We start from the raw sequence: 13,594 nt of genomic DNA on the forward strand, positions 1-13,594 counted from the left end.
AAGTCCATTTTTGTAGGGATGTAAACTATAGTGAGAAGGTGAGATCCATAAAAAACCAAGTCTTAAATGAATTTGTAGAGGGAGACCGAGGTCATTGTATAAACTGTTGTATAAAAAATGTTTTATATTGATCCACCCGTTCCCCTAGATCCGCCCCTGGATGGCACGACAAATTACAAATAAGGTAGTAGTTTGTTGTTAACTTGATGATTCATGCCTAGCCAAATGGTCTTGCTTCCATTTTGGACCACCATATACAGATTTGATAGACTCTATCATACTCTCATGAGTTTTTTTCATCAATTTTAAACATAGTCAAGTGAGCGGAGTGAAAATTTTGAAAACGGGTTAATGTGGCCCAAAATGTTGTTTGGTTGAACTTTGTACCAAATCTCTCTTCTTTCTCACCAAACACTCTTTCTCTCTGTCTCTCAACTCCTCTCTCATCCTCATCAATAACTCATTTCTTGCTCTCATCTCTCTAACCCACTTCAAATTCATCAACACGGAGCTAGATAATGCAAAGAAGAAGAAGAAAGATTTTGTGTAAGTTTTATTCCTCTTACAAACTCTTCAATTTAGTGTATTGATTAATGAATTAATTTAATAAGTTGGGGAATTGAAGTATCAAGTGATGGGGTTTTATTATTTTAGTGATATTTGATGTTTTTTTAGTTTTTTAGAACTTGGGGTGTTTGATATTTTTTCGTTCGTATGATTTGGGTGCTTTGAATTTTGTGTTTTCATGATTTGGATATGTTTTGTTTTCATGATTTGTAGCTTAGACATTTTTTTTTTTTATCTTTTGATTTGTTTTTAGATAATAGATTGATGATATACGATTGAGCTTACTAAAAGGAAATGAAATTTGATTTTTTAGTGGAAGACGTAGAGGAATGTACTTGATGTTTGGGGTTTGATATTTGCATTGTTAATTCAAAGTTAAGCTAATAACAATGTTGTTTGTATTGTGATAAGCACTCAAAACTGTAATATGAAACCCCATTGAGACATATAAATTTGGTTAATTATGTATTTAATAATCATGAAATAAATATATTTTCGTACTTTTGTAGGTATTCGCAGTAAACATGAAAATATTGATTAAACCTGCATTAAAGCACGGGAAACGATGTATATATGAATTCTTCCAAATTAGCCATGTGAAGCCCAACAAATTCACACAGAAACATCAAACTTCCGAAACTCCTACCTCTTGAACCAGGACTCCGAATGCGACAAGTGAGCTGCTCAGACAATCAAGGCGATGAACTCTACGCATAGGCGGAAAGTTATAAAATTGCCAAAAGACCGGACCGCCACTGGACTGCACTTGGACCCACTATGCAGGCCCGTAACACCTTGCATGTAGTTAATAAAGTTAGATGAGATTAGGTGTTAATAGTGAAAAAAAAATAGGTGTCACTTTGTTGTGGATTGTGTGGTTAAGAAGGAAGTAAATATGGTTTGGTGTTTCACGTGGGAGGAAAGGAGATTTCTCTCAAATGGAGAAGAAAACAAAACAAGTGGACACTCCATTTACTCCCTTGACTTCTTTTCCTTTACCATGCATTATTTTAGTTCCTTAGTTTTAGTTTTTATTTAGTTTTTAGTTTTTGAGAAAAAGCTTGTAATAGTTTTAATGGAGGAAACTTTGTGTTCTTCTAGTTAAAAATAAATCTAAATGCAAGTGAGTTCATAAATATAGTTTCTTCTTCTTTTTGTTCTCTCTCTCTCTCATTTTGATATTTATATTATGCACTTTTCTTCTTTTATCCCAAGGATCATGAGCTAAACCTTCCATTTGTGGGGGGTTAATGATGCTCATGTGAGGGATTACCTTTGTTATTTGATTTTAGTAAGTTTGTTTAGGAAGAACAACTAGACCTACATCCTATCCCAAAATGGTAGTTGGTGTAGAGTCTAGTTAGGAATCAAAGTGATGGGCTTAGAGATAAGTCATTGCTTTGGTTCTACATACTAGCATGCATGATCTTAGAGATAAGTTATAGTGTTAGGGATCAAGTTAATCTTTATTAGGACTTGTCTATGAGTTCTAGGAAGATTAAGATTAAGATGCAAGAACTTAAAATCACACAATAGAGTTTATCTTCACATGAGGAAAATTAACTCTCCACTTTTGTCTTAGTCAATTTTTACCTTGTCTTAGTTGCATGTTTATGTAACTTAAGGTTTTCATTTTTTGTGCATTAAAAGAAACCAAGTAGTAGTATTAATACAATCATAGCTAAACTTACTCATATCAAATCTCTAAAAGAGTAAAACCAAGTTGTAAGTGGTCTTAGAATTTAGGTTGGTTCGAATCCCTACTCAAAAACTATAAGCACACGAAGATTGTGAGTAAGGACTTATCTTTGAATTCACACTTTGTTCAATAAGAGATTCAAATCTCTAAGATACGCAAAAGGTGAACATCAAAATGGCGCCGCTGCCATTCTAAAGACCAAGGACTTGTGCTACAAACTGGAAATTGCTCCAAGGGGAACTCCCCACTCTCATCCTTCCTTCATTTTTTTGTTTTCTATATTTTTTTTTGTTTTGTTTGAAATTTTTTTGCCGCGCAAAAGACCTGACCACTATCGGATTTTTTGTTATATTTCCAGGAACAAAAAGTTAGGACCGGGAAAGTAAACTACACCATAATATAAGGTTGCTGTGCAAATTTGAGCTCTCTGTGGAAGAATCCTGCGTGTGCGCGATACTGGACTCGCGTCCGCTGGTGGGACTCGCGTCTATTCTCTGTTGGTGCTCTTGTTCCATCTCCAGCATCCACTGATAAATATTGTTCAATTTCCAGGCCTAACTCTCTGGACCTGTAACAGATACTTCAAATATCTTCTGGGATTAACGATGTCGACGGGTTGAAACGTCTGTTTCATTTTTTTGGCGGACTTGCGGGAAGCTACATGTTCCAAATTTTATACTGTTTTGGCATGAATACCATGTATGTAGTTATTATGTACTAGTTTATGGATTATTATTTACGTATTAGGCTAGAAATATGCATGAATCATGTTAATACATCAGTAAATATATATATGCGATTAAGTGGGTATAAATTGCATATTAATGTATATATATATACAAATGGTACTGTTTTGCATGGTTATCTCTATCTATACGTATAAGTGTCTATTGTTGCATGTTTAGTATTTCTCTACGTATAAGTACACGGTCTTGTTTAATAAGTCGATTTTGTCAAGAAAGAGGAGAACATTCCAACGAGGGTTAAAATCTGAGTTGGGTAAGTTGTTTCTAAACCCTATGGGGTGAATCTGCTCTTTATATGACACTCGCAATCTCAATGAGTATTGACGAAATCGAATTATTATGCAATACAAGAGTCGTATTTTAGTTTAGGCATAATACGTTGCATGTTTAGTAAACATTTTTGCATTGTCGTATCTATCCACGTACGTATAATATCTTCGCATGCTAATGTATCTAGATACGTATGAGTGATTCAAATTTGCCAGTAACTATAGATATCCGTCTATGTAATATATATTTACAAATTAGTGTACATATACGTATTACTGATGTATATTTGTCTGTATGTATCGAAGTATTTATCGATGATACATCCTTGCCTGTTCGTATTGCTATACGTATGAGTAAAGTATCCTTTACATGCTACTGCATCTAGTATTGTATGAGTATGTCGTATTTGCATGCTTGTACTTTCACCCTTGCATAAATCTTTAAAAAAAAAAAAAAAAAAAAAAAAACCTTGCATAAATTTTAATTCCATAAATCTTAATCATATTCCAACGGTGTCTAGGAAACTTGAAAGATTGATGTTACTTAATTAGAACCGTGCTTGCACGGAAAGCCTCCCTCATATCTCTCTTGTAACCTGGCCGTTAGTTTATGCACACGTATTCCTCACTTCACTGCTACATTAGCAGCAGCTTAGGCCTACGTTGTTTAACTCTAATACTTCAAGAGAATCATAAAATTCAAGTAATAATAAGTTCCTTCTGTCAATTAGATCTAATTTTATGGTTACATGAGATTAAGGTCTGGTTCCACTAAATAATTTGAACATACCTATCATCGAAAAAAATACGATAAGCAATTGCATAAGTTCTCACCTAAAAATTGTTCTTCTTCCGTTAATTACCTTCATCAAGATCCTTCATCGCCATTAACTTCTATCGTTATGGCCGAAGGACCTCCTACATCCTTGAAGACATTGTCGTCGGTGATTTTCGTGAACGAAGCCCTAGGGTCTCATCGAACTTTTATCTTTGCGTTACAGGGAAGGACCTTCTTAATTTAAAGCTCATTCAAACTTGAAGACATTGTTGGTGATTTTCCGCTTTATAAGCTTCGCAATATATAATTTATAATTTATATAAATTTTATACGTTTTTAGTTTGTTTTTATATACCTATTTGATCATGGTTTGGATCATGAAAACCGCGTCTAATCATCTTCGAGTGAAGCTTTAGTATAACTAGGCGAAACAAGTGGCCACAATATTTCACCATCCGAACCAGCCTCTAAGGAACAACTCTTGTTGCGGCTGTTTCCATTCACTTTAGCGGAAAAAGTGTCAATTTGGCTAGCAGGACAAACAGCCACAATCCATAGATAGATGGAATAAACTTGTTCAAGCTTTCATGCTTCAATTTTACACTCAGAAGAAAACTACGAAAATGCTTCAGAAAATTCAATTCTTTCGTCAAAATCCTCATGAATCCTTTATGGAAGCATGGAGTCGCTTTACTGATCTTCTTTTAGAATGTCCTCATCACCAACTAGACAAAGTTGTCCTTGTTCGTTCATTCTTTAATGGACTTTTTGATCATTAAAAAGAAACTCTTGATATAATGAACGATGGTTGATTCATGGACAAAGGAGCTACTGAAGCATATACTTTTCTTGAAAAACAAGCGATAAAAGGTACACACTGGGGTAACACTGAGTCGTCTAGGTCATCAAAGGATACTGTTACAAAAGCTACATCTATTTTTGAGGTAAAACCTGATCCCGAATTAAAAAATTTGATAGAATCCCTAACTAAAAAAGTAGATGCCCTTGCAGTTCAAGTAAACGATCAACTACCAAAACAGGTCATGAACGTTGACACCTCCCCATGTGTTCTTTGTCTTAGTCCTGACCATCCTGATGCATATTGTCCCTTGTTATATGCTTCCCCTACTCAACCATCGGAGGAGGCATGTGCATTCAACATTCCTAATGCACCTTGGCGACAGCATCCGAATTTCGCTTGGTGCCAAAATAACCAACTGATAGGGGCACCTCCAGGTTTCGCAAATCCACCTGTTCGACCACCCAACAACTTTACTCCATACCGCCAAGGAAATAATCAGCAATACCAACAAAGTCAAAATCAATTTCAAAATAATTCCGATGCTAACTATCAAACCAACCGCAGCCTTGTTCCAGCCAATCCAAATCCCAACTATAATTAACAACTTCTCAGCAATAATCGTGAACTAGTACCTGTTGCACAACCTGCGCCACTTGTTAAGGATAGGACAAGCGAGACTTTCTTAGCTTACATGAACTAACAATCTCAAATTTTAACGTCTATCTAACAATCACTTTAACAATTGGCGCAAGAAAAGAGTCAGAAAGGCGTGTTTCCTGGACAAGCAGTTCCAAACCGTAAACACTGCCTTTGAACTCACTAATGCACCTGGTACAAGTACTCCCAACCAAGGTGAGTTGCACGGAATCACTACTCTTCGATCTGGAAAAAATGTAGACAATCAAATCATTATGCGGATGATCAACCAAAGGAATCCGACGGTTCCAATGAATATATTTCCAATAATGAACCTACGGAGGATTCACCAAATCCAACAAAGTCAACATCTCATAATTTAGGAAACAAGCCAGTGGACCCCTTTGCCAAATTCCGCCCTAAGGCACCATTTCCTGCACACTTGGCAAAGAATAAACCTGATGAGAATTTTGATAAAATTCGAGAAACTTTTCAGAATTTGATAATCAACTTACCTTTTCTCGATGCCTTAAAGCTATTGACAAAACATGCAAAATTTCTGAAAGATATGTGCACCACAAAAAGGAGAACTAATGTTCCTCAACAAGTGTTATTCACCGAACACAATGGTATAGTCAAATACAAGGACCCTGGTAGACCAACAGTTCTATGCACCTTAGGTGACAAATATACGGCTACTGCACTACTAGACCTAGGAGCTAGTGTGAACTTACTTCTATATTACTTATTTAAACAACTTGGTCTTCATGAGTTGAAACCTGCCACCATGACTCTACAGTTAGCCGATCGTTTCATTAAGTATCCAAAAGGAATTATGGAAAATATCCTTGTAAAAGTCCAAGACTTTTTCTATCCGTTAGACTTTGTTATTTTGGATACAGAAGTTGCATGTGATTCCATTCCTATCATTTTAGGACGTCCATTCCTAGCAACTACTAATGCCCTTATTAACTGTAGGGATGGTTCCATGACCATGTCCTTTGGGGTGAGGTGATGAAACAAATTCCAGAGCCTGACATTAATGGTGAGGTGAATAGGGTTGACAGCATTGTGCAAGAGTATTTAACAAACTCTTTTCCTGAAGATGAAGTATACCAATTTCTTTTCTTTAGCGATTCTGAATTTGAGGACGGTGATTATACACAAGAAGTAAACGAGTTATTAGAGTTAATACCATTATTTAACCCTACAACCGTGATGTCCAGTGACTTGGATGAACATCAATCTGTTTACTCCATGGAAGACGACTTTCCTCAAGAATCTTTAATACCCACTCCACCCTCCCCTGACTTAAAACCTCATCCTTCGGAATTAAAATACGTACATCTTGATCCAGATGGTAGTCATCCAATTATTATATCATCTCAATTGACTGACGATCAAGAATCCCGTTTAATAGATGTCATTTAACAACACCATTATGCTATTGGATGGTCCCTCGATGACATTAAGGGCATTGATCCTAGTGTATGCACCCATCGCATACATCTTGAAGAAAATGCTAAGACGTCGCGTCGTCTAAACCCAACAATGAAAGATGTGGTACGGGAGGAAGTTTTAAGATTACTCGATGCGGGTATTATTTATTTCTAAAGAAATCAGGCATTACAGTTGTGCGTAATGATAAAAATGAATGCATCTCCGCTCGTATTCCAGTGAAATGGCAAATATACATTGACTATCGCAAACTTAATACAGTCACTCATAAGGATCACTTTCCACTGCCCTTCATCGATCAGATGCTTGAACGGTTAGCCGATCATGCATATTACTATTTTCTTGATGGTTATTCAGGATATTTTCAGATAGTCATAGATCTTGCTAATAAAAAAAAGACTACGTTCACCTGTCCTTTTGGTACATTTGCATATAAACGAATGTCTTTCGGCCTTTGCAATGCACCTGATACTTTCCAACGCTGCATGCTTCACATTTTCAGTGATATGGTTGAACGTTTTATGAAAGTATTTATGGACGACTTCTCAATATATAGAGATTCTTTCGATAGCTGTCTATCAAATCTTGGAAAGGTCTTTACACGTTGTGAAGAGAAAAACCTTATTCTTAATTGGGAAAAATGTCATTTTATGGTTACAAAAGGAATAGTTTTAGGACATATCGTTTCAAAAGACGGAATTAAAGTTGACAAAGCTAAGATAGAAAAATTTGCTTCACTTCCTATACCAAAAATAGTTTGCGACATTCGCGCATTTTTAGGACACGCAGGTTTCTATAGGAGATTTATTCAAGATTTCTCAAAGGTTGCTCGACCTTTAACCAATCTCTTGCTTAAAGATGCCGCTTTTGACTTCAGTTTCAATTGCAAACAAGCTTTTGAGACTTTAAAATCCGCCTTAATTATCGCTCCCATAATTTAACCATCTGATTAGTCTAAACCTTTTGAATTAATGTGTCACACGAGGGACAATGCTATTGGAGCTGTACTAGGGCAACGACGAGAAGATAAGCCAATTGTCATTTACTATGCGAGTAAAACCCTTAATGAAGCTCAACGTAACTATACCACCACTGAGAAAGAGTTTCTCGCCATTGTATATGCCTTAGATAAATTTCGTCCTTACCTAGTGGGTTTTCTACAATTGTCTACACTGACCATGCGGCGCTTTATTACCTATTAGTGAAAAAAATGCAAAATAAAGGTTAATCCGATGAATTCTCCTTCTGCAAGAATTTACTCTAGAAATTAGAGATAAAAAAGGTTGCAAAAATGTGGTTGCAGACCATTTATCAAGACTTGTCAGTGATATTGATATTGATACCGAACCTATCTGTGATTCCTTTCTGGATGAACACTTATATTCTATTTTTTCGTCCCCTTGGTACGCTGACATAGTAAATTACTTAGTTACCGAGGAAGTCCCTTCATCTTGGTCTCGTAATGACCGAAAAAAGTTCTTATCCACTGTGAAATTTTATTTCTGGGATGATCCCTACCTCTTCAAGTATTGTTCCGACCAACTAATCCGTCGTTGCATTCCCGATTAGGAACACAACGACGTGTTATCCTTCTGCCATGAACAATCTTGTGGTGGTCATTTTAGTGGTAAGAAAACAGCGACCAAGGTTCTACAATGTGGATTTTATTGGCCAACACTGTTTAGAGATGCACATGAGCATTGCAAAGCATGCAAACACCGCCGCCGGCCAGCTAGGGCCGATTACTCAACGCAATATGATGCCCTTAAATCCCATTTTAATTGTGGAAATCTTTGATGTATGGGGCATCGACTTCATAGGTCCCTTTCCAAATTCTCATGGTTTCCTATACATACTGGTAGCAGTTGACTACGTGTCAAAATGGATTCATTGGCATGTCGTGCTAATGATCACAAAACTGTCGTTTTGTTCGTAAAGGAAAATATTTTCTCTCGATTTGGCGTTCCAAAAGCTATAATTAGTGATGGGGGAAAATATTTCTGTAATAAATTTTTTGAATCATTAGTAAAGAAATATGGAGTCACGCACAAAGTGGCAACTCCGTATCATCCTCAAACCAGTGGCCAAGTAGAAGTCTATAATAGAGAGATCAAATCCATTTTGGAAAAAATTGTTAATCCATCTAGATAAGACTGGTCTCTACGATTATCTGATGCCTTGTGGGTATATATAACAGCTTTTAAGACACCTATAGGGATGTCTCCTTATCGCCTCGTTTTTGGAAAACCTTGTCATCTGCCTGTTGAACTTGAGCATCGTGCTCTATGGGCCATCAAAAGCCTCAATTATAATACTAATGCGGCAGGCGCAAAGAGAAAATTGCAGTTAAATGAGCTTGAGGAAATTCGAAGTGATCCCTATAATCTCTCGAAATCCTATAAAGCCAACATGAAAAGAGTGCATGACAAGCACATATTGAGAAAAGATTTCAAAGTTGGTCGAAAAGTTTTGTTGTACAATTCAAGATTACACATTTTTCCAGGAAAATTAAAAACTCGATGGTCTGGTCCTTTCACTGTCTCTGCTGTCACCCCTTATGGGGCTATATCTTTGAAAAACTTAAATGATGACAGCGAATTTCAAGTAAATGGCCAATGCGTTAAACATTATTATGAGTTGCGCTCTCCAGATGTCGAAGAGACTCTTTTCAAAGATCCAGTCTACACAAACTAATAGATTCATTGGTGTACTTCTTTCCATGTGATATAAACAGGGAAAGTGCACCATTAGGGTAGTCGGGCCCTCTTCTATTTTCTTTTCTAAAAATCTCTAGAGTGTGTGGTTGCAAGCGCCGGAACCTTAGTCCACAAAAACTCTACTTCAGAACTGAGTATAAATGTCTTCTGTTAATCGAGCAAACGTGCTTTCTGGTAAACAATAAGTACCAAAAATTTCAACTCCTTCCTTCTCTTCCCTTTTCTATTCTCTTCCTCGCGATCTTCAACTCATCATTTGGTGTAAATCTCACCCATCTCGAATAGGTAATGGTTATAGTATTTTTGCTCGAAAGCGATGTGAGAAAAAGATGGGGTGGTGTATGAATTGTCAAACACCTTTCTGTCTAGGTCTTGATCTACTATCCGATATGAGCCGGTATAAGGTATATTATTGTCTGACACTAGCTCAGCAGGATAAACTTCGTCATCATCCCCGCTCCCGTTTGGGATTCGCCTTGAGGATTGGGACTCATTTCGTCTTGAGGATCTGACGTTAAAAGACTCAACTTGTTTATATTCGTGTCTTTTATTTTCACCTTTGCACTAAGTGTTGTGCACAAAGAGATTCATGATATGCAACATCGGATGGTCCCTCGTTCGCACAGGCAATGGATTTCACCAGGCCAACCCCGAATAGTTTTCTATTTGATGACATTTTGGAGTGGTTTGAGGTTATACCATATGTACTAAGGGTAATATTATTATTAGACCATTGCAGACTGGTCAGGGATGATACCATCCTGAAACCTAGGCCCCCAAAACATAAAGGTTAAGCCACAGTCTAGCTGGATTGGGTTCGCCCCAAAGCCGACATGACAGTTGTCTGATTTTACAGTAATGATTTTCTTCTTGAAGTCTGGTGTTGTTGACACGTTCATCTCCCCTTGTACATTTGTATATAAAATTTATAAATAAATAAAAACTTCTTCAAAAAAAAAAAATAAAATAAAAAATAAAAAATAAAAATGGGGGGTTGCGTTCTCTTTTTACAAAATTCAACCCCCCCAAATAAAAATAAAAAGGTTTGAATTTGATTTTGTCATATTCCAGTGGATGACATTTTTAATACCGATCATTTTGATATCTCATTCATTCAATTTGGAGTTAAAACGAATCGAAATTATACGTTTAAAATTTCGGGACATAAGGGGAATTTCTGGAAATCATTTGGGCTTGGGCCAAAAATTAGAACCCGACCCAATTCACGAGTCCGGTCACAAAACCCAACCCACGAGGCAACCCACGCATCAGCCTCTCCCATTTCTTCCCCCCGAATTCCGGATCTTGCTTCCCTTCAAACTCCCTTGCGCACGCGGCATCCCAGGTCTAAAATTGACCAGCGCACGCAGGCAATACACCACCGATTCGTCCAATTTTTTTAGCACCACTATCCCCTCACTCCGTGCAACCAATATATACCCTCAGAAACTCATTTTGATAACTCTATGGCTGGAAATCGGAGAATCACAGTTGAGAAATTTTTTACAAATCTCTATAATTCCGGCTCATTATTGCTAGTAGGGAGTGGGAATACCTTTTGCATCGAATTCCAGCTCATTACTCCGAAGATTTAGTATTGAAGTTCTATAACAATGGAGTTTTTCGGGAATGAGTTTTGGATAACGGCGGATGGGTTGGAACGTGAACTCACGTTGGAGTTGATATTGACTACAGCGAATATTCCAATCAACTCCGATAGTCCGACACTGCTAATATCGGAGTATCCGAATACAATGGAGTTGATATTTGACACGCTTCTCGAGGGCGAATACAATGATGCCTCGAGATACATGTACCAATATTCCCTCTGACGAAACCAACTGGCAGTCACGCAATGGCTAGCCTACAACGTCATCGGTACATTGAAGACGTCTGACGTTAACAAGACGTTCTTGCATCTGCTCTGGATACTTCAGGAGAAGAAGGAAACTTTCTGCATGGTCCATTTCCTTGGCCATGTCCTCACGACTGCATCTGACAGGTCAGCTCCCCTTGTTGTACTTGTTACACAGATTATGCTTAATTTAGGGTTCCAGTCCGCTAGTCCTTTAATTCAAACAAGGTCTTTCAAAAATTTTGTGATTTTCGAGACTTGTGTCATGGATCACTGGGACCCTATAGCGAGAGATGATATTGAGCGTGATAATGTACCTCCCCCTCCTCCTTCACCACCCAACTGTTTTAATGAGTATACCATGCACCGAATCAGTACTCCCATGGAAGCTTTGAGACACATGAACACTAGCATGCGCAGGATGTTTCTTCGTCAGGAAGAGATGCTTACTTCCCAAAATGACTTCCAGCAAGAAATGCGTAATCGCCAAGGCCGTTTCTAGAGAATGATGATGGCAAATCAACGACAATTCCAAGATCAATCTACTTTCTTTTTAGGCCACATTCGGACCCGGTCATTTCGGCTAGGAGTTCGTAGGTGGCGAAGAAGTAGAAACCCTGGTTCATCTTCTGCTAACCCGGAGGATTCCCAATAGTTGTTTATTTCCCATGGTTTAGAAATGACTATGTCATTTATTTCCCTTATGCACTGCAATTTTATTTTTCTAGTGATGAAAAATTATATATCGGTTGATTTCTCATAATTCTGTATCTCCAGACGGTTTGAATGAGAAATTATTTATGTTATGCAATTATTGTAATTCCAAATATATTAGTTTGTTCCTTGATGCACTGGGTCTACTCTTTAAGCCCAACGGATTGATCCAAACGGTCAGATACCCAACGGTCAGATTTTCCATTATAAAATCCAACTCTCCTCATCCACTTTCACTCATCCCATTCTTTCACTCTCCACAACTTTATCTTCACATATTATCTTTTCATTCAAAACAATGAATCCGATCGAGCGATTGGAACAGGAGCAACGCGAATGGGTTGTCACAGTATTCGTGATAACCGTATTTATCATTGTTCTACTGTCGCTCATGCATAACATGCTCCAAAATATCTAGATCTATGTAACCGACATCTTTCTTTCCCTTTGTCGCTTTGTATATTACTATGTTGTGTTAAATAATTCTCCGCCATTTGTACGGGTTACGTATTAAATGGAGAAGTACACTATTTAATAATTGTGTATATTAGTTGTATTTTTACCTTATCATAAACATAAAATAGTTATCAAAACAATAACAAATAAGCAAAATCAATAACGCACAAAAATAAATCAATCTCAACTTATTGTTTTCGAATAGATCGCACGCACGCTACTTCGGTCGCCTAACACTTGTCATACATGCAGCTCGATTATTTTATCCATCTTTTATTATTGAGGTATGATCATCAATTTTGAAATTACATGTAGGTCTAACTGCCCTGTGAAATTTTCCTCCATATTTTCTAACATTGAAACATCTCATTAATTGTTTTTGGGATTCTGATATGAAAAGACTTACTATGGATACCCATTGTTGCTATTCCTAAAGGTAGGTGTCACAATAACACACGAGTCACTTGTGTTTTCATATATTAATTTTGGATTTAACTACACTTGGAATCCTAATTGGTACAGACTCATGGATTGGCTATAAATCTCTTCTTTTCAGCCATTCTCATTTCAAGCATTCTTCATTATCCTTCCCTCCGTAATACTTCCAAATGGATCAACCAAGAAAAATAATGCCTAAGAAAGACTACCTGATTTTTTTTTGAAGATGGCTGGTTTTCTCCTTATTTTGACACCAAAATTGTACGTCGAGGATGGACGCCTCTTCTATATCATTCAGCTGCTGGTTATTTCTAATAATTGGTTTTGATGTTCTACCAATTGAGCAGACCTGAAAATGGAAAATTCTACTTCAATGCCTATGGACGACGATTTGAATTGACTAGGGAAATTATCTCCGACATACTTCCCAATGAATACCCAGGAGTTCCTTTTTCCAGA

Source organism: Coptis chinensis, chromosome 5 (assembly GCF_015680905.1).
Source record: "Coptis chinensis isolate HL-2020 chromosome 5, ASM1568090v1, whole genome shotgun sequence".
Lineage (NCBI taxonomy): Eukaryota > Viridiplantae > Streptophyta > Magnoliopsida > Ranunculales > Ranunculaceae > Coptis > Coptis chinensis.